This window comes from Empidonax traillii, unplaced genomic scaffold (assembly GCF_003031625.1).
Source record: "Empidonax traillii isolate 1590-97213 ecotype Southwest subspecies unplaced genomic scaffold, ASM303162v1 scaffold812:size654646, whole genome shotgun sequence".
Classification (NCBI taxonomy): Eukaryota; Metazoa; Chordata; class Aves; order Passeriformes; family Tyrannidae; genus Empidonax; species Empidonax traillii.
This window is the reverse complement of record NW_020956005.1, coordinates 293672-306703: the sequence shown is the minus strand read 5'-3', so window position 1 is coordinate 306703 and position 13032 is coordinate 293672. Positions and strand designations below refer to the sequence as shown.

The 13032-nt window shown below is 56.0% G+C and overlaps 2 protein-coding genes across 5 annotated transcripts in view; both read right to left on the bottom strand.

Moving 5' to 3' along the window:
- The window catches only part of SORL1 (sortilin related receptor 1), a 42529-nt gene extending 34347 nt beyond the window's left edge, over window positions 1-8182 (bottom strand). For both annotated transcript variants that reach the window (XM_027901774.1, XM_027901775.1), the window contains exon 1: window positions 8089-8182. The gene's annotated coding sequence lies outside the window, so the exon portion shown is untranslated. The remainder of the gene's footprint in view (window positions 1-8088) is intronic.
- A 4221-nt stretch (window positions 8183-12403) lies between these two features.
- The window catches only part of SC5D (sterol-C5-desaturase), a 3313-nt gene continuing 2684 nt past the window's right edge, over window positions 12404-13032 (bottom strand). For all 3 annotated transcript variants that reach the window (XM_027901770.1, XM_027901771.1, XM_027901772.1), the window contains exon 6: window positions 12404-12965. The gene's annotated coding sequence lies outside the window, so the exon portion shown is untranslated. The remainder of the gene's footprint in view (window positions 12966-13032) is intronic.

The window sequence follows — 13032 nt, the reverse complement described above, 5'->3', positions numbered from 1 at the left end:
GGTTAGTTTTCCCTTTATTCTTCCTCAGAGAAATGGGATTTGGGGGATGATGAGAATGACAACTAAAACCAAGGGCTGGGAAGTGTTTTCAAACCCAGGCTGATGAGGCAAAAGTGCCACAGGGAAACGAAGTCTCTTCTCTCTGGTGACCAGTGATGGGACCCAAGGGAATGGTTGGAGCTGTGTCAGTGCAGGGTTAGGTTGGATCTTAGGAAAAGATTCTTCCCCCAGAGGGTGGTTGGGCACTGAACAGGCTCCCCAGGGCAGTGGGCACAGCACCAAGGCTCTTGCCAGAGCTCTCAGGGACAGGGGGAGATTGTTGGGGTGCCTGTGCAGGGCCAGGAGTTGGGCTCGATCTTCGTGGGTCCCTCCCAACTCAGGCTGCTCTGTGATTCCACCCAGTGTTTCCAGCACACACACAGCCCTGTTATTCCCATGTGTGTTGTTTCTGGCAGGGCTGTGACAGCTCCGGCCCCAAAGGGCTGGTTTCTATGGGGAAGCTCTGACAGCATCACCACAGTGGGAGCTGGAGGTGCAGGGCAAACCCACAGGGACTGTCACCAGCAGGCAGGGACAGCCAAGCCTTGCTGGAAAAGCAGCTCAGCAGTGGCTGCAGGTCGGTGCCCCGGTCCCTGGAGCAGACGACGTGCGTGCCTGAGCCCTCGCACACACCACGGCTCAGCTGATGGCTGGTAACCCCTGAGCTCGGGGCCTTGGGAAGCTGTAAAAATACAGGGATAAGCCCTTCTTAGGCTTGATGCCCTGAGGCTCCCGCTGACCCCGAGATCAGCAAGGAGCACAAGCAAGGGGCTGCTCCAACCTCTGCCAGCGCCCGAGCAAAACGCTTGGGAAAAACAAGCTCTTTATTCCAGAAAAAAGGGGGGCAAGGCAAAGCAGGAGCCCCCAAATCCCTCTTATGCAATAGGCTCACACAAGGTGGGGGGGAAAAAAAAAAGAATAATCAAATGAAAAGCCATCAGGCAGCAGCCCCCGGGGTTGATGCTCCTGGGGTGGGTGCCCCCCGCTGCCACCCCGCCTGCCCCCACCACCGGGCAAACCCAGCAGAGATTTAGGTCAGGCAGCAGCACCAGCTACAAAGCAAGGCGGCAGCAGCCCTGCATGCCCGCCAGAAAAAAAAAAAAAAGAAAAAAAAAAAAAAGGGAAAAAAGCAGCGACGCTGTTTGAGGATGCGGGAAACGGGGCGGAGGAGGAGGAGGAACTGCTGCTGCCCACTGAGACAGCCGGCAGACTGCCTCGGGTCTGGAATCCACGGCAGCTCTGTGCTCCCAATCCCTCTCCCCTCCTCTGAAAGCAGCATAACCCCTTTTAAATCTCCTGCATCTCTCTCGGTTAGTTATTTTGGGTGCTGCTTTTTTTGGGGGGGTCCCAGCTGTGTGCGACCTCAGCCCAGACACAGCTGAGAACCCCAAAACTTAGCTCCCCTCAACCAAGAGGGGTTTGTTACAACCCCTGAGTCAATTTTAATAGCACTTTCCTATTTTTTTGACTGCAAGAAATCTGTCTCTAGGAGTTTCAAAAGCAGGAAAACCAAAGGAGACTCCAAACCTGCACCTTGTTTTAACCTCAAACAGTAAACCTCTTCAGCTAGTGAGCTAAAGCAGACAGTGAGACTTCTTGGAGTAGGGAGACTTGGAAAGTGTAGTTAAAAGAGACAGTGAGACCTCCTTCTTGGAGCAGGGAGACTTGGAAAGTGTTAATGAAACCCCAAAAAATCAGGGACACTGCATTTGGATTCAGGGGAGCCAGCTGAGTTTTGTTACTCCTTAGAAGCCACGTGAACTCAGGCAGCCTGATTAGGGCAGAGTCCCCACAGAAAGGCAAACTGGACACAGGCAGGGTTTGGTTTGCTGGTAGGAGGGAGAAAGGGCAGCACTGAGTGCTCAGCAGGAAGTTTTGGAGTAGCTGAGGACTGCTGGGGCATGTCTTTACTAAAGGGTGTAAAGAAGGAGAAGCCAGCACAAGGATGCTGTTTAAGTCCCCCTGGAAGGGCTGGTGCAGCAGTGCCTCAGCTTTAGGAGCCTCACACGTCTGTGCCTGCTGCTTTGCAGCCCTGCTCTGGCTCTTCAGAGCTTTGTGGGGACCCAAATGGCTCAGGGGGGCAACAAATGGGCCCCTGAGTCCTTGCTGATGAGGCAGCAGCACTGCCCCGTGCCCTGGGTGAGAGGCACCTGATATCCTGCTGCTGAGGATGGTTTTTTGTGGAACAGCTTTGCAATAAGGCTGCTGTTAGCCCTGACAGGAGGAACCCTGCCCTGCTTGCTCATTTGGCAGGATCCCACTGTCACAGCCTCCCCCAACAGTGCACCAGCCTTCCCTGGGAACTGGTTTAACCTATGAACAGGCAGTGACTGGCGCCTAATGGAAACAGCGTTTAGCATAAATTCCACTTAATGGGGAAGTGTTTTGGTCTTTGCCAAGTGATTAAGTGTATATGAAATATGCATGAAATTCTAATTTGTCCTCCTAATATGTAAGGTGCCAAATGAAGTCCAGGAGGGGAAAAACTGGAGCCAAGACATAGCAGAGGCTGCTTGTAGCTCTAGTGGAAGTAGTGAACGCTGCTAGCTTTGCTCACGCTTATGTATTTATTTTTTGTTAACAGTATCTGCCAACAAATGAATGCCCTGCAGAAATGGGATGAGGAGAAGACAGCCCCTGGAGCTGCTGCCCCAGAGCAGGTATGAGCTTCAGGCATGCAGCTGGAGCTTGAGTGCTGGCAGATGGAATGCTGTCTGGATGCTGAGATGGAAGCGCTGCCTTGCTGAGCCTAGAGAGGGGATGACTGCTGGTAGGTGTGCAGTGTTGCAGTGCTGAGCTCCTCAAGCATCTGGGGCTGGGGGGAAGCGCCCTGATCCGCATTCTTTGGCATCTGAAATACCTAAATGCCAGCTTCCCTTCCTGTCACGTCCCCCTGTGTTGCTCGTGCCCAGACTGAGAGGCTGGGGCAGGATTTTGGCTGTGGAGGTGGCTCAAACCCTGGCACGTGACAAACTGCAGCGTTACCCAAAGCCCCCGGGGCTCCAGCACCTTGCAGGATGCCCAGGAGATGAGTGACTCTGGCAGGGGCACCTTGCTGGAGCTGCTCCATCACCAGAGCGCTCCAAATGCCAGCCTTGGAGCCCCCAGAGAGCTGCTCTGCGTGGGAAGTGTGACTTCCCCGTGCAGAAATCGCACCCTTGGCTGTGACAAACCACAAGCAGAAATACTGTGTGCTTGCTAACAGTGGTGACAAGTGACAGGACAGCAGTAGGGGCTATTCTTGGTGTGGAGTGGGCTTGGGAGCTCACTGTGTGCGTCTCTGGGTTTGCTTTGCTGAGGATTAATGCTCCAGCCATAGGTCTGGCACCACAGCTCAGGGTTAATCATGTACAGTGACTGCTCAGGGCTTGAGGCTCGATGCTGTAAAATTGGGGGTGTGCAGAATAAAAGATTCCTAGGCATCACTTGTGTGTTTTCCCATCCTGGTTACACAGCTGAAAATGAGATGCCTGTAAAAAAAAAAAATGTTGTTCCTAGGAAATTTCTGAATAGATGGTAGGTTATTACTAATGGTTTGGTGAGTGATGATCTCAGAGGGCAAGGGGCCTCCGTGGCTGTGAGAAGCTGCTGAAACCAAGTTTTGCCATCAGCTCAGATCTTCAGGCTTCAGGGCCGCTTGCAGGGGAGGGATGGGCTAAACATTTTGTCCCCAGCAGCTGGGGGAACGAGGATGGGGCTAAAGAAAGCCACTGGTGGAAGGGGTCAGAAGCAAAGCACAGGGCTTTAAAGGGAAAGGTGCTCTCACCGTGCTCCTCATCATTCCAGCTCACTGGAAGCCTCAGCGGACAAGTAGCAGGCCTTTTTGTCCCTGTTTCTTCTGCCTCCCCTCCTGGCAAGGCTTATGCAATAGCCCAGCCTCAGGGATGAGTGTCATGGGTGGCTCCTGCATTCCCGGCACGCCGCGTGCGCTCCCACTAAAGCTTCATTACTGCACCTTCTGCTCTGCTCCCGAGCATCTGCTTCGAGCCCTGCCATGGTATTTTAAAATACAGCCTGTGCCTGCCGTGGCGCTGCTTGTGGCTCGGACTGAAAATGCCAGGGTCTGAAATCACCGATATGAAACACGGGTGACTCATTTCGGAGAGTGCCAGGCCTGTGTTAATTCTGTTAATGCTGGAATCATCCGCTCGCGGGGCTGTTTTCTCTCCGCTACGCCAACAGAGCTCTCCCTTAGCTGTTGTTTCCAGGAGAAAGGGAAAGGTAAGGGAGGGGGAAGATCAGAGCCCCGGGCAGGAACCCAGAAACAAGCAGAAATAACCTGGCCCCTTAGTAAGCAGGTCCTGGAGATGGGCTCTCCTAAATTGGTAGAGAGGAGGGATGAGATGGGAAGGAGGCTGCCCCAGCAGATTTGGCTAAGTGCTGATGAAATCCACTCCCCCATAACCAAGGCTGCAGGAGAGGTCTAAAGTGTGCCACGAGCCAGTGATTCCAGCTCTGGAAAGCTTAAGTGATGCCTCCTGGGACACCACGATCTGAGAGGAACCTGCTGAAGGGGAAACAATGGATAAAAACACAAATACCTCTCCCAGCCACCACGGTGCCAGGAGCAGGAACTGAGTGGCTTCCAGAGATCTGTGTCTCCTGGCAAGCTCGAGGAAAGAGAAAGTGCTGGGAGCAGAGAGCCTTCCCAGGATGACTGGGACAGACACAGCGATGGGGAGGGGTATCTGATAAATGAAGGAGGAAGGATGAGGCTGGGACGTGCCATCAGCGCCCAGGGCACCTCCAGAAGGTTAAAGTCTAACGTGGGAAGGGCTCTGGCAAACTAGGTCAAAATTAAATACGGTTCAATTGAGATGCAGCGTGACTGATCCAGCGTTCCCAGGGCTGGATGGCATTTACCCTGCGAAGCATTTTCTGCCTCCTCTGGAAGGGGAAAGGCTCTCTGCCAGCCTGCATGTTGTCAGGAGGTTATCTGAGGTCTTCATCAGCACAGAGGGGTGGGCAGTGTCAAGGTCAAGTGGTGGGCTGGTGAAAGGTCACGTCACAGTAAACGGCCTGGAAATGATGAGGACTTGGTGCCACCAGCAGTTGGGTATCTTTCACCCCAGCGTGGTTTATGGCAAAGATTTGCTGTGAGTTGGGTGCTTTTGGGGGTGGCTTTGGATAAACCCTTTCCAGAGAAGGGAAAGGGTTGTCTGCAGGTAAAGGTTAGACCTGTATTAGCGGCGTAAATGCTCCCGGTCACTGTGCTCCCCTCTCTCACCCCTCAGACCCAGCTGGCCCAGGCTGCCCTCCTACCCCAACACTTCTCCTGGAGCCAAGCCTCATCTCCAGGTCTGAGTAGGGATGTGTAGGCAAGGGAACAGAGGCTGTTAGGGGGCAGGAGGGTGGGCTCCAGATGAGTGGCTTGTGCCAGGAAGAGGAGGGCAGGGCGCGGTGCTGCGGTTGCTGGAAGGGATTTAAAGAGCACCCAACAGGCTGCAGGCAGCACTTGTCTTGCCCTGGGGGTGCTTCTCTGCTGTCAGTGGCGTCCTAGAAAAGTCGTGCCTCGTGTCAGTGCCTGCTTTGTAACAGTCTGTCCATTGTAACCCTCCCCAAGAGTCCCGTGGAGGTGAGGGCAGAGCGGGCGAACAAAACCCGCTCTGTCTCCGAGCTGACGGTCTCCAGAGTCGTGTGTTTGGTCTCTTGGTTGCTTCAGAGTCAGAAAAAAAAACAAGGAAAAAAACCACAAAGGCATAGGGGTTTAGGCTGCTGCTCTTGTTACTTGCTGAGGTTCCCGAAAGTTTTGCTGCAGCCTGCCTGGCAAGGATGGGATCGGTGGCGGGTGAGGATCCAGGTGGGGAATCCAAGTAGCATCCTGTGCTTGTATCCGTGGAGTTCAGGGCCAGAGGACTCTGAGCCTGTTCCTGATGGTGCTGAGAAAGCTGTGTTTGGCTCCCAAGGAGCCAAAGGGTTTGGACTTTCTTCCTCTCCTTACTTCCATCCCCTGGTGCCCTGGTGACATCACCCACAGCAGCAACAAGGTGAAGGTGCTTTCCTTCACCTCTGAGCTCAGCCTGGGCTCTAAGATGTCCCACAAGCCTGTTATAGGACTGCAGTCAAGAGCCAGAGAAGGGCAGGGAGTCTCAGGCATGAGCCAGTGCCCAGCATATGGCCAAGTGACCTGCCAAACCCACGGGAGCAGGATGTGTCCCAGATAAGGGACTGCACAAGGATGCTCGGTCCAAGCACTGCCCCTTAGGATGATGTCCCTGAGAGAGGACTGCTTTGGCTGCATGATTTTCTGCTGGGATTAGAGTGCCAGAGACTTGGGGGAGGGGGGGATTGTTAGGTGCTTGTGACAAGGCACGAGACCCCCGAGCACTGAGCTGCACAGCATTCCGGCTTACTGGGCATTAGTAATTTGTGTGGTCAGATCCGTAGCACAGGCTGGGACACATGGGCTCCTTCTTGTCCCTTTTGTTAAAGCAGACCCTGATTTAAAGCCCTGTGGCACTTGGGAGAACTGTTGTTTAGTGACAAACAACTCTTCCTGGTGACATACCTGGGGTTTTATTTATGTGTCCTGCCCCGAAGCAGCAGAAGGAACACGTTCTGTTTGCTATGCTACCAGCAAAAAGCAGCTCCATTCTCCAGGCAAATCCCCTCTGAAAGCTTAAGGCAATGAGAAAAGCCCAAACAGTGGCAAACTGTTGAACTCCCACTGCTTCCTATTAGTCCTGTCCTGGATGGTGACAGGGTTACTGCACCCTCTTGGATCTGCAGCTCCGTGACTACCTGGCAGGTGGGTTGGATGAAAGCCACGGGGAGACAGAAGGGAAAGTGCTACAAATGTCTTTCTGTAGATGAGAGACAAGTGTCATGGTATTTTTTTTTCTAAAATGGGGTAGCTGTGTTGTGCTAAAAACAGCCAAACGTTGAGGAGGTAGAGGAGGCGAAGCAGATTTTCAAGGGGAGGAGGAACAGCTTTTCCCTAAACAAGGGAACAGAAGGGCTTTAGGAGCAGCACCAGCCCTGTGTGTGCCCCTCCAGCAGCTCCAGGGCCAGCCCTGCCTCGTGACTGGCTCCTTCTTATCCTCCTAGTAGCAAAAAGGGGAAATTATAGGGCACCCAGAGGGAAAGCACTAACCAAGGAGGCAAATGCAGATGTCACTGAAGGTTCAAAGCCTCTCCTTGAGTGTGCTTTGTCCCTCCATGGGCTGGTTCCTCCCCCAGCAGCATTTTAGGCACATGAGGGGACACAGTGAGCAAGGAGGGTCAAGTAGGGCAGTGTAATGTTGTCGAGCATGTGGATACCCAAAAAATAAAGTAGACTCTTCAAGGCTGAAGCTTTCCATAGCAGGCACCCAAAAGTCCAAGTGTAAGTCCTCATCACCCCTAAAGTGGTTTCCTGGAAAAGAGGGGGTGAGGGGGAGCCTTTATGGTCCTGGCAGCAAAACTTGCCAGTGAATCGAGCCTGAATACTTTCAGAAATAGCAGTTTCTAGGTTTTCCTGCGACGAGCAACTCCTCTCCCCCTCTTTTCCAAGGATCGGTGGAGGATGGTTCAGACACGCAGCGGAGCCCTTCTCGGGGAGAAGGACGCGGTGCCTCACAAATTGCCATGTCCTCTCCCGGAGTCACCCTCCCTCTGCCCGGCTCTCCGAGCGCAGGGATGCTCATTCATCACGAGCATCACCCCCACCAGAGAGCTGCCGCTGCCCACCTCCCGCCCGCTCCCAGCCGCAGGGAATCGCTCCCGGCGGGGATGACCGGCCCCGCATCCCTTCGCGCGTGCCCTTGGCTGCTCCCACCGGGAGAGCATCTCGTCAGGGGAGCGCCGAGTGGAGACGCGAATGTGATGGTGCCCCCGGTGCGGGATGGCTCTGTGGGGGGAGGGGGGGGGGGGGAGAGCAGCCCCTAAAAAACCCGAATGGAGCGGCGAACGAGCTGCCGGCGAGCGCCGCACCGACCCTTCCCCACGCGGGACCCGCTCCGCCCCCCTCTCCCTGCATCCCCCCCCCGATCGCTCACCCGAGGGAAGGATGGGGCGGGGAGGGGGGTGACGGGACGCGGTGCTCTCTGCGTGTCCCCCCCCCGTGCTCACCTGTCCGTACACCTGGATGGGCTCGGGCGGGCGCGGCGCGGCGCGGCGGCCCCGCGGGGGCTCGGCGGGGGATGCGGCGGGGGGATGCGGGGAGCGGAGCAGCAGCAGCGGGGAGCGGGCGGCCGGCGCCGCCGGCAGCAGCAGCAGGAGCGGCAGGAGAGGCAGGAGGCGCAGGGGGAGCGGGGCGGCCCGGCCAGCCCCGGCTCTGCTCCGTGTCGCCATGTTCGTGCCGCCGGGGCCGGGCGGAGCGGAGCCGGAGCCGGAGCCGAGCGGGAGCCGCGCCGCCGCCCGGAGAGAATGTGCATGGGCAGCGCTGCCGCCGAGACCCCCCCGCGGCGATGCTCGGGCCCCCTCCCCTCTCCCTTTCCCTCTTCCTCTCCTTCTCCCTTTCCCTCTTCCTCCCCGGCTTCTCTCCGGAGGATGCTCGGGTTCCTCCCCCCCTCCCCTCCCCGACGGAGCGAAATAAGTTCAAGTTGATTTGTGTCAAACGGAGTGAAAAAAAAAGCGGAATGAAGCGGCCGCAGGAGTCAAGCGAATGAGATTGAAACTGTGACGGAGTAAATGAGATCGTGCTGGAGTCGGTGAAAGTGGTTGTGAGTGGCAGGACAAAGAGGAAGGGCTTCGGAGTGATGAAGAGTAGGTTTAGATTGGGTATTAGGGGGAAATCCTTGGTTGTGAGGGTGGGCAGGCCCTGGCACAGGCTGCCCAGAGAAGCTGTGGCTGCCCCATCCCTGGAAGTGTCCAAGGCCAGGTTGGAGCAACCTGGGCTAGTGAAAGGTGTCCCTGCCCATGGCAGGGGGTGGAACAAGATGATCTTTAAGGTCCCTTCCAATCCAAACTATTCTGGGATTCTGTGAAATAAACAACATAAACCCATTGTAGCTGCTTCTCTCTGGGGGATGAGAGAGGTGTTCCAAAAAAAAAAGCTATGCTGTACTTTTCCCGTGCCACCCAGCCCAGGATGGGGGCCTAAAGCACCCCAGGATCAGTGGGAAGCAGCCCAGTGGCCCGTGCAAGTGTCCAGGCTGAGGTTTGATAGAATCACGGTGGTGTGAAACATGGAACTGTGGCAATGTGGGCTCAGGTCCTTGCTGCTGAGAGGGTGGGCTGGGTGGATAAAGAGCTGTGTCTTGCTTCTGGATGGGAAGATGAAGGTGAGGATGGACGTCAAGAGGAGAGAGGAAAAGGCACAAATTCCACAGGTTATGTTTCTGGTAGCCCTTAGGCATCTTCATCTCAGCTTCTGTCGCCTTCTCACCTGGGCAGAGCTGGGAAGGTGAGTTGTTGCCTCACCCAGGCTGCTGGTGGCAGAAGTCAGTGGGAAGCCAGAGACCCCCAGGGTCCCCTCCAGGCAGTCCTGTCACCTCTCCCACCTCTGGCACGTGGCAGGTGGGTTTGAGCTGTGCCAGTGGAGAGGCTCCTCCTGCCCAGGGCTGTGTGCTTCCCATAAAACATTTGGCACAGGTAACGTGCCCGTGCACCCTCAGAACTCCCTGGCACGGTGAGCATAACGTGTGGTTGGTTGTGCAGGACCAAAGCCAGTGGCCACAGCTTTGATTTATTGGGGCAGCTTGTCTCCCTAAACCAGAGGTGGTTTTTTTTGGGCATAGTCTTGCTGCTGAGAAAAGGCCTTACCTGTGTTCCGGCCTCTTGTGTCTCAGGGGTGCTGAGAACAGACTGATGGGTTCCTCTGCCTCATCTGCTGTGCACCATTCCAGAATTTCTATTGCTATCACGAAATCACCAGAGAAAATGGATGTGACCCAGCAGGGAAGGAATGGGAGCCTGTAAATCCCATGGACAGCCCCGAGATGGTTCTGCTCCCCCTTATTTCACTTGCTTTAATAGCAGGAATGTTGTCCAGAGCTCTCCCCGAGGTGCTTTCACCTAGAAACCCAGTTAGTGTATTTTAATTATCGAGTCAATACAATTATAAGCCCTCCTAATAAAGCTTTTAGAGGTCTTGACTCGGTGTAATGTCCCTCTGGAGGACTGGAGGTCACTGTGGGTAAGGGCAGAGTCAATGAGGGAGTTTTACTGCCTGGGAATCCCTGTAGCCAGGTTCTCTACGGAGCAGACACGGCGAGAACGACCCAAAAAGAACACAAAAATAAGGAATAGGGGAAGAACAGAATGAGAAATAATAGGAAATGAGGAACTGGCTTTGCAGCAGTTTCTAAATGGAGGAAATGGGTGCATGAAGGGGGGGGTTGCTTTCCTCTCCCAGCCTCTGCTTGGTGCTCTGAACAAGAAGGGTCCCCTTTTTCCCCCATGGGATCCCTCCAGCCAGGTCAGTGTGGTGGGCATGAGGAGAGAGCTGCAGCCAGGAGCTCCCTGGTGAAGCTGGTAAATGCTTGCAGATGAATGGCTCTTTCTTTGTGGAGGGAAACACAGGTTTCCTTTGCCAAAGGTATTTTTTGTTTCTTGAAAAGAGAGCCCGTCTCCTGCCGCAGAGGGGAGAGGGAACAGAGCAGAGTTTATTTTAAAGTCCATCTGGATTTCATCAGCAGTAAAAGCTGTGAACTCCAAGAGCAAGGCAAGGAGCCCCTGGCCCCCTGGTTTTCTTTCACCTCTTCCCTGAGACCTTTCCCTGTCTCAGCTTTGGAGATCCTGGAGGGTTTAGGGGGCTGAGGGGCTGGAACTGCCATTCCTCCCAGAGAGAGAGAGAGGACTGAGCTGTTTAAAGGACCTGTTGTGTGCTGCTGGAGCCAGGCAGTAAAACAGGGATGCTGCAGACATTATCCCACTGATGGCACTGGCCTCAGAGCCTTCATCAGGAGTGGGTGGTGGGGTGAAGGTGTTTCCTGCAGGGCTCAGGGCTGTCACCAGAGGCACCTGGTTGTTGTGCTCGCATACCACGTGTCACCTTTTGTGCCCAGAGGGCGTCACTGAAAATGCTGTGCAGTGTGCAGTGTGAGGCACCACGAGCCTGCACTGCCTGGTGTGAGGGACAGCATCGCGTGGGAGATGAAAGGAGGGAAGCAAACACTCCCTGTGGGGTGGGATGGTGAATGCTGCGGACAGGGAGAGCAAGCTGGGGCTCAGGGGAAATCCACTCAGCCAGGTGAAGCACGTGGGGATGGGGGCGCATGGAACAGGAGCAGGGACACCCCACGAGTGTGCTCTGGCAGAGCTGCTCCTGCCCCACGGAGGAGGAGGAGGAGGAGGAGGAGGAGGAGGAGGAGGAGGAGGAAGGCCATCCACGCAGGTGCAGCTCCTGCGATGGCGTGTCGAGAGCAACACCTCCACCTTGTGGCAACAGCAGCACCAGGGTCCCCCCAGGCTGAACAGCATCTCCCCCTGCCACAGCGCCCCGGAGCCACCGAGGAGGGTGTGTTGTGTCCCACGGGCCTCGGCATGGCACGTGTGGGACCGGGAGGACACGATCTCCCCTGTTCTCAGGCGTTGTGGTGTTGGGCACCGCGAGTTTGATGCTATTTTGTTCATAGGAATTTACTTTCCTGCAAGGATCCCTGTGCCAGGGGTCACCACTCGCCCCCGGGGGCTGCAGGATGGAGTACCCAGGCACTGGGCTTAGCAAAGGTGGGAAGAGGGGTTGATGAGAAGTCCAGGACTCTTCCCAAGGGTTGGCCAAGGTCAGCACTGTTGTCACTGTGTTCGATCTGGGCCTGGCCTTGACCCCTGGGCAGTGCTGTGGGCTCCAGGTTAATCAGCAAACAGAGGCCAGGGGTGCTGTGCACGTGGGGAGGTGAGAGCAGAGCCTGGCCCCGGTGTGGGACCGTGCTGGCAGGACATGGGACAGGTGTCCCCGTGGTGGGGTGGTGTGACCTGGAGCCACACTCTGCCCAGGGGGTGGCTGAGACGGGGTGGGGGGAGCACCACCAGGTCCAGCACCTGGTACAGCTGGCACAGCTCTGGTGAAACTGGGGACCCAGAGGGTGGGGAAGCACAGGAGTCACTGTGCAGGGACATGGTACCATGTAAGGAGGTTTAGGGGAGCGGAGGTGGCTCTGGCCACTCCGACTGTGCCGCAGCTCCCACCGGCGTGGCAGGAGGATGGGAAGCAAAGTGTCCCCCGTGTGCTTTTTGCCCAGCCAGTGCCAGGACCTCACCCCCTTGGAGCCATACAGGGCCTCTGTGGCTCTCATCCACACCCTGAGGGTAGAGGGGTTGAGTCCCTCTGCAGGAGGAGCAGATGGGGAGGCTGCTCAGTGCTCCTGTCCCCAACCCTGCCCAGATAAAGAGGGGAGGGGGTGCTGCACATACCTGCTGCCAGCACTGCCCAGGGTGAGCCTGCCACGGGTGTTGCAGGGGAGAAAGTGGCTTCCACAGGAAGGGACCAAACAGCAGCCAAGTTGGCAAGTGAGATTTATTGAACATGGGGCGAACCCAAAGGCAGGGTGACCAGATTTCAGCAGGACACACCCAGGGCCTTCAGGAGGGCAAGCCACGAACCCTCGAGTGAGGAGAAGCCCCTGCCCCTCACATCCAGGCGTGTGTTCCTCCTCCCTCAGTGTTCTCAGGGAGCTCGAGGGACCTGCAGGACTCAGAGTAGATTTATGTCCTACAGGTGGGCTGTTTCTGGGCTGTGTCCCATCCACACCCCACGGGACGTCCCCAGGCCAGAGGAAGGAGGACAGCGCGTCGAGTCCCTCCAAGGAGTCCCACCGAGCCCTGGCTCATCGAGGAGACATCAGGAGGACCCACAACACCCCCAAAAGGTGGGCATTGGTGGCTTTTTTTTTTTTTTGCAAAATACAGCCTGTCCCGATGGACTCCACGATGGCAACAGCAGACAAACGGGGACCCTGCCACGAGCCGTGTTACTGTTCTATTTGTGCCACGTTATTGTCCTATTTGTGCCATGTTATTGTTGTTGTAAAGCAGCAGCACAGCACTAAAGCAGCGCAGGGGACCTTAAGAGAGATCCAAAGGTAGCTGGGAAGGGAATCAACAGGGAGAACAGGGCAGATCTGTGGTGCA